The sequence below is a fragment of the Glycine soja genome, chromosome 3 (assembly GCF_004193775.1).
Source record: "Glycine soja cultivar W05 chromosome 3, ASM419377v2, whole genome shotgun sequence".
Classification (NCBI taxonomy): Eukaryota; Viridiplantae; Streptophyta; class Magnoliopsida; order Fabales; family Fabaceae; genus Glycine; species Glycine soja.
This window is the reverse complement of record NC_041004.1, coordinates 7,363,570-7,371,077: the sequence shown is the minus strand read 5'-3', so window position 1 is coordinate 7,371,077 and position 7,508 is coordinate 7,363,570. Positions and strand designations below refer to the sequence as shown.

The 7,508-nt window shown below is 34.5% G+C and overlaps 1 long non-coding RNA gene and 1 pseudogene across 1 annotated transcript; both read left to right on the top strand.

Moving 5' to 3' along the window:
• Positions 1-2,489: 2,489 nt before the first annotated feature.
• LOC114405397 lies at positions 2,490-3,517 on the top strand (annotated as a pseudogene).
• A 993-nt stretch (positions 3,518-4,510) lies between these two features.
• On the top strand, positions 4,511-6,379 carry LOC114405396. The gene is made up of 3 exons (XR_003665194.1): positions 4,511-4,722; positions 5,853-5,923; positions 6,041-6,379. It is a non-coding gene; the product is annotated as an uncharacterized LOC114405396 (long non-coding RNA).
• The last annotated feature ends 1,129 nt before the right edge of the window (positions 6,380-7,508 follow it).

Here is a 7,508-nt window from a genome sequence, read left to right as displayed (position 1 = left end):
AGAAAAATATAGATTACTTATAAGATTACCATCTTCCTTCTCATCCTTTCTCTTGATTGGCTTTCTTTGTTTGCTTTCCTTTCCCTAAACTTAATCGAATCTAAGTTATTACCACACACACAAGCCTAGCTCCTCATCATACCAATGTTTTTCTCTTCCCTCTATTGTTCGTTTGTTCCTTCATTCTGTGACACCCTCTACCCCTCACATATATACTAATAAGGAATAAAAAATTCAAATATTAATTAAAAGTATTTTTAAAACATTTTTTTTAAACAAGTGTTTCAAAGGGGAAAAAGGCTCACATTCATTTTCTTCTACATCATATTCAAACTTGTCCAAATAAATAATAAAGTATTCTCGACTCAACAAGGTCGTCTAAGCTTCATACAATTAATATAGAACTTATATCCTAATGTCACATCCTATCAGAGCGTTGTGTTCCCGTGTCCTCTAGGATGAGGTTCTTCATAGTCATCCACCTATTCATCTGCTCCCCCGAACACAAGTTCAACATCATCACAGGATCCAAACACAACAACACACACGGAGTGAGTTATCACATTCCTAGCTAATAGAGAGACAAGACAATTAAATATACATATTATATAAATGAGATACCACTTGCTTAAACATAGCTCACGTAACTTCACCACTTCATCATTCAAAATTCACTTTTCAATTATCAATCACATTACACAAGAATCTCACACTTCGATCAAGATATAATAACACATCAATTAGCAAGCATATGCAATAGTTATGCTAAGACTCAATCCTATATGCAATGTGGTACCATGTCAGTGAAAAACCACCCTGGGGCGCTTAGGAGTACATAACAAGACACACCACACAATGGGTTTGTCAGGTCACTCTCACTAAGTAAGATCATAGGGAGACCAGTCAGGGTCACGATGTTTTGCGAGAATGCTCCAACCATATGAGATCAGCATAGGCTTAAAGGAGCACTCAAACCCGGTGACCCCCAAGGCCTACACTCCGAAGAGTCCGTCAGGGCCTCTCCCTCCTGATTCAGGTCCAACCCCTAAAATAATTTTTGCATGCAGACACTGCTCATGAATTATACAACACCCACGACCTTACACTTGTGTTTTAAACACGTTCAACACAATTGCGCTATGATTTAACACTGGTTCCTAAATAGGAAACCTACATTTTCTCTTTAACACTGCGCATCAACGCTTTTCTCAAGATAACACTGGTCGGGTTATTGTACAATTCATAGCTTACAACACAAGTGATTTCACATCAAGTGTTAACTACACACTTATCCACAACTAGAACTCATTCACAATTTCACATCTCATAGTGTCACAATCCACCATCACATGTTCACATGTATCTCACAAATTAACACATGTTCAACTTTACACTTATACTCAATCTCAATAACAATATTATAATCTTAAAGCAACATGTTATTCTACAATTCATCACATACTCATAATTTGAATCATCATTTCATATCCTCAATATAACAATTTATATAAAAGACTATCACAACATGAGGACTAAAACCCCTCAAATAATATTACACAATTATATCAAAATCATAGGTCGAAATATACAAATATCAAGAACACAATTTATCAAGCAATTTTCATTAGGACATCAATATTTTATTTATAATCATAAAGGAAAAATTGCAATTTAACAAACATCCCAAAATAAAACCCCAATTTAATCCTCTAAGGATCCCTACACATGTTCTCACTAATCCCCAACTGTGAATAACTCATCCCTTACCTCTGAGCGGACTCACGTGTCTTCAGCAAGTGATAGCAACATCTCTAGCGGTTTCCTGAAATTCTTTCAATTATTCATCCGACTACTCCGATAGAATTCCCAAACGTCAGAGAGACGGAGAAGAGATTGAAACCTCCACTTGTACTGTCTTCATGCGATTCCTTTTTCTCCCTCCACAAATATTATTTCACAAATCCCAACGGTCGAAGCGTGCGTAATTGAATTTCGAACAACATATCCAAATTTCATGGAAATCCAACGGCTAACGAAACCGGGATCGTAGTTTTACCGAGACAGTTTTTGGGTTTCTGCGGGAAATTAAAATGTTACAATGCGAAGGGTTTTCCTCTAAGCTCAGATATGATTTTGAAATTCCCAACGGTGAGAATGTTCGGAATTGGGTTTCGAACATTATACTCAAATTTCACGACGATCCAACGGTGAACGGGTTTGAGATCGTCGTTTTTCTGAGACTGGTTTGGTGGGCTGCGGGAAAAAGAAAGGGTTTTGAGAGGAGAAGGAAAAAAAACGAAAATGAGGCCAAAAGGAGGCAGCTGACTTAACATAACTATTTATACCTAGGGTACTCAGCCTATTATTTGCTCTATATTTATTTATTTATTTATTTATACTAAAAAGCCTTTTTAAATTTATTTACGAAAAATTGGGATGTTACACATTCACTCTCGGCACCGCGCGTGCTAAGAACCGTCTATTCGAGAATGGGCAGCGAGGGCGTGCCGTCGATGGTGGTGGAGGTCATGTCGATGGCCACCGTCGAGCTCACTGACGCCTCCAGCTGGTGGCACGAAATTGATGACTCTCCAGCGTGGCAGGATCGTATTTCCTACACTCTCGTTGTACTCTACGGTATCGTGGCCACCGTAGCTTTGGTATCGTTGCGTCGCGTACTCTTTCAATTCCAAATTAGGGTTTTATTTTTGTTATTTCGATTTTCTTTTATAATTTTTTTATTTTGATTGAACTTTAGGTTCAACTGGCTTGGATACAATTGAGAGTGGTCTTTCACCTTATCAATATTTTGGTGAATGGGGGTTTGTATCGTTCAAACCTTTTGTTATTTTACTTTTTAAAATTATTTGTGTAGTAACTGCTTAATAATGTGATGTTTTGTTAAGGGATTGTGCACTCTTTTTAATTTTGCAGTTCGGTGTGTAGTTTTTATCTTCTATCAGAACGTGCAGAGGTTGAAGCTAGAGGTATTGGAGTATAGGGAATAGAATGTAACATTTAATATGAGTAATTTTTTCTTAACATAAGATTAGTTGTTTATTATTTTCTAATTACAGAATGTGGTTAGATTCACACTTATACTCACTCACTGCGTTTGCTTGTGTTTGTAGATTGTTCAACACATCTTGCTTGATATGTCGAGTCTTGCTTTCTTTACAACATATGCACTTTTGGTCCTGTTCTAGGCTGAGATTTATTACCAGGCAAGTTTGATTTGTGGTGCATTTGCTTCTACATGGTTGGTTTGCCTCCTATGATTTTCTTCTTCCATGGCAGTGTGTTTTGCTGATTGGTTTTGATGGGCTAATTACCACCTGGGTGTTAAATGCTTTTGCAGGCACATGTTGTATCAACTAATGGGTTGAAACCAAGTTTCTATACGATTAATATTGTGGTTTATGTTGTTCAGGTGAAAATTCTACTGTTTACAAAGTTTATGTATGTGATCAACTATTGAATGATGTTTGACTTTGGTTGTGATTCACTATATGGTGGCTAGAAGGAAAATTGTGTGATATCCAATAATAGGATATAGTAGTATAGTTGTACAACTAGGTTATGGTTGTAGAGATATGAAGGAATAGATAATAATATTGGTTTCTAAATTCTAAGAGAGCAATATGCAAGCATTTAATAATAACAAACTAGATTCAAATTTTTTCTATTTTACCTTGAAACATCAAACTGAATTCTTTTGCTTCCTCTATGTTGGCATCCTAGATTTGTTAACATGCTTCTTTCCATTGACAAGTGACTCCCACTCTCATAGCTTCCTTTGATTCCTCTGCCTTATCTATGTAGAAGTGAATCAAGCTAGGCCTAGCTGAAGCATAGCTCAATTAGGCAGTTCGTTAGACTATATTCTCTCCCTAAGTCTGATCAGGTGCATTGCAATAGGGTTCTCTTTGTGTGCAGCCATTGGCTTTCTTCTCTATGGTGGAAGGTAATTGTTGTATTCATATCCAACTCCCTTTGATGCATGAAACTATTGCATTAAGCTACAAGATGTCACCCATTAAGTCAAGCTCAGCAGTATAGACTGATCTTTACCACGTTTGAAATCTTTTTTACAAATGGATTATTTTCAATTCCAAGATAGTAGCTACCTTGAGCAGGAATTAGTGTTCCAAAAGGATTGTTCCAAGGGATAGTAGCTACCTTGAGGCCAATAAATTTGTAGCAAATAATTTTTGTTGATGTCTTATTAAGCACCGTGGCTGAAAGTAAATATTTGTAGAGCTTTAGATTTCCAAACGAGTTTGTTGATAAGGAAGAATTGACTTTTGGGAAAAAAAGGAATTTACAAGAAAACATGCTAGAAGAGTGAAGAATCCACTTTTCTTTCAGACTCATCCAATGTACAAAGCAAAATCAAGTTAGAAACAATTTTTGTTTGTGTTTTTTTTTTCCTTCATTTTTTTATTCCTAACCCCAAAGAAAGTACTTAGTTGTATGTGAAGATAAAGAAATGGATATTATCTAAAAATGTTCACTTTTGCTTTACTTTTTCAATTGTGTCATGTACTTTGCATTTGTCTACTTATTTGTCTACTTATTGTAGTGCCAGCTGAATTCAGAAATACTGATGAGTGATTATTTACTTTATGTACTGATGGGCTGCTTGCATTTTATTTAGGGAATAGAGGCTGCAAGGTAGCTGGAATCTGAAGGCATACAGACACATTTAACCTTTGTCTACAGGTAGTTTTTTTTTTTAAAAATATTTTATAGCAAGCTCTTGAGCTTAATACATGAAGGATTCTGATTAATGGGGTACTAAGATTCCACTTGTACCATCTAAAGGGTACTCAGATTATTGTTGTAAAAAGTTGCTTTTGCTCTTTGGATTTACATCTTTTATTTGGTTGTTATTGGACAGAAGGACGTATGAGACTTTCAAAAGCTTCTACGGTCTTTGATCCCTAGGTAATAGACTATTATTTGATGGCATTATTATTAAGGTCTATCTTCTTTAGCTTTCAATTTCAATAAGTTGGACCAGCTTTGTTTGTGACATAAATGGGTTTCATTTTCTTTTGTGCCTACCTGCCTTATTTAGTCCACGATTTTATAGGCTAGCCTGTGGACCAAGAATAAACAATAAAATGTAAAAACTAATAATAAGTAAACTAAAAATTTGAAAAATTTTATAACTTATATTTTTATTTTTAATTGATTAAATTTCAATATACAGTAAATATATCAATGAAACACAAGTCTGTTTAGTGGGTGAGGTAAAAGAAAAATAGAAAAAGAATGTTATGTAGGACAACTCTATTTAGTTGGAAGTGTCAATGAGAAAAATATTGGAACAAAAATTAAAAAAGAAAAAAGAAAAAATAGAAAAAAATTAGAGGACTAAAGTAGGATGAGAAAACGTTTTTGTCATAGAGCTCATTTCAGTTGGTTTACTCCAAAACTTTTTTGTACCTGAGTTAGAGTACCCGTGTACCCCATTTTTAGAAATATTTATTTATTTGCTGATAGAAAAAACATAGGAATGACAATTTAGAACCATATTCAATGAATACCTATAAAAATTCTCACAATATATACGATATATATACCAATCAAATGAGTTAAGTTCTAATGAGTAATTACTTAAGCATATTCAATGTCTTACTATCTTTAGAGTTTCTTTAATGATGTCTTAGCATATTTTGAAAGTTCAAAATCAAATTAATTCTTAACAATAGGTTCAGGTCATGTAGATTTCTACATTGTTTCCTTTTGTTATTTTCTTTTGGTTCTTTTGTTGTTGTCTTTAATTTATACTTCCATAAAGCTTTTGTGGACATTTCTGACTTTCACCAGTAATTGGTGTAAATTAGGATCCAAAAGCCTTGGTCAAGACTCATTCATGTTTGTTCCTAATGAGGAAAACTTGTTGTCACATTCCCAGGTGTGCTCTTCAATTCTGCAAGTCCTCGTCCCAGCAAAGATGCTATGATTTGAATTTTAACATCAATGGGTATCATCATTCAGTTGATGTTGTTGTTGTTGTTGTTTTTCTTTTCAGAGAAAGATGGTTCAGTGATGCATGGACTGGAAAGTCTATCTTGAACAGCCAACCTTTGTATCTGCTATCAAATCTTTCTTTTATAATAAGGATGGAGGGAATTGTAAATGGCACTCTTCAATCCTTATTTTGTTACCTTAAATAAATGAATAACTAAATGTTAGATGCTAGTCACAGTAGTGTACCTTCTATCATATTTGTATTTCTTTGTATTGTGGAATAACTTTCACGTGCATGTGCCTAAAGTAATTGGTTATGTCTCAGTGAATTGAAACATTCAGAGTAATACAGATATTTTCCTTCTGTATACTTATATGGCTATTTGCTTCCACTGGGATGTTTTGCAGCTTTCTTATTTTTTCTTGGATCTCCTTGATTTGGATGAGGAGGCTGGCATGATCCAGAAGTCAGCTAACCAAACTGATCAAAATGAGAATGCTGAGGAACAAGGTAATGCTGAGTCAACTAACCAAACTCTTATGCCAGGTAAATACAATGTAAATATTATTATTATTATTATAATATTTTGAATTGCAGATTCTAGTTCGGTTAACACTTAATTCTGATGAGAATAATTAATTAATTAATTAATTTTAATTGTAGATTCATGAAGCCAACTCACGATTAGTACGTTTACCGCCACGCCAATGGGTATATACTATTCATTCATTCTTTTGAGATTCTACTTGGAATTGAATTGTGTTGGTATTTTTTTTCTTCTTTTTTTTAATTCTCTATAACTGTTGATTTCAATGTTGGAAAGTCTGATCGCAGCAGCAGGATAAAAGTCACTGGAAAGCAGAAGAAGGTACGTATTTTTCTCAAGTTTGAATTTTCACACTCTCCTTCTCTCTGTTTCTGGATATGTATGAAGAATTAGTAAAGCTGATTCCTGCCTGATTCCTATTGTTTTTTGGTGCAAAATTGAAAAATACTTTCATATTAGTGATATTACTTTTAAGACTAGAAGTCTAGAATGAATGGCTTTGTCGTTGTTAATGATATCCTTTCATTATTTCTCCAAGTGAATTGAGTTGCAAATTTTAGCAATTAATAATTAAACTGGTAAGCATTAGGCACTTATCTAGCTCACAGTTGTGATATTGGTGCATTCATTGGCAGCCATTTCCTTGGTTTAGAGTCTCCTATTTTGTTCTCTGGAGCTGTGGCTACGTCATTTTTTTCTCTTAAACCCTAATAGTTCACCATGCTTTGAAAAGAAACTAGAGATGCAGCTTTTAAACCCGCTCCTCTGGTTCAGAAGCCAATTTCTTCGATCTTGGAGAAAATTCGGCAGAGGAAATTGGAGATTTTACAGAAGTAGGTTGATTTGCGTTAAGATTGTTGTTGTTCATTGGGGTATGGATAAAATAAACATTTGTTTGTTTATTTTGGTCTATGGTGTATGTGAATCTACATTTAATACGCATATTATGTACTTCTATCTCAAATTGAAAAGCGATTAATT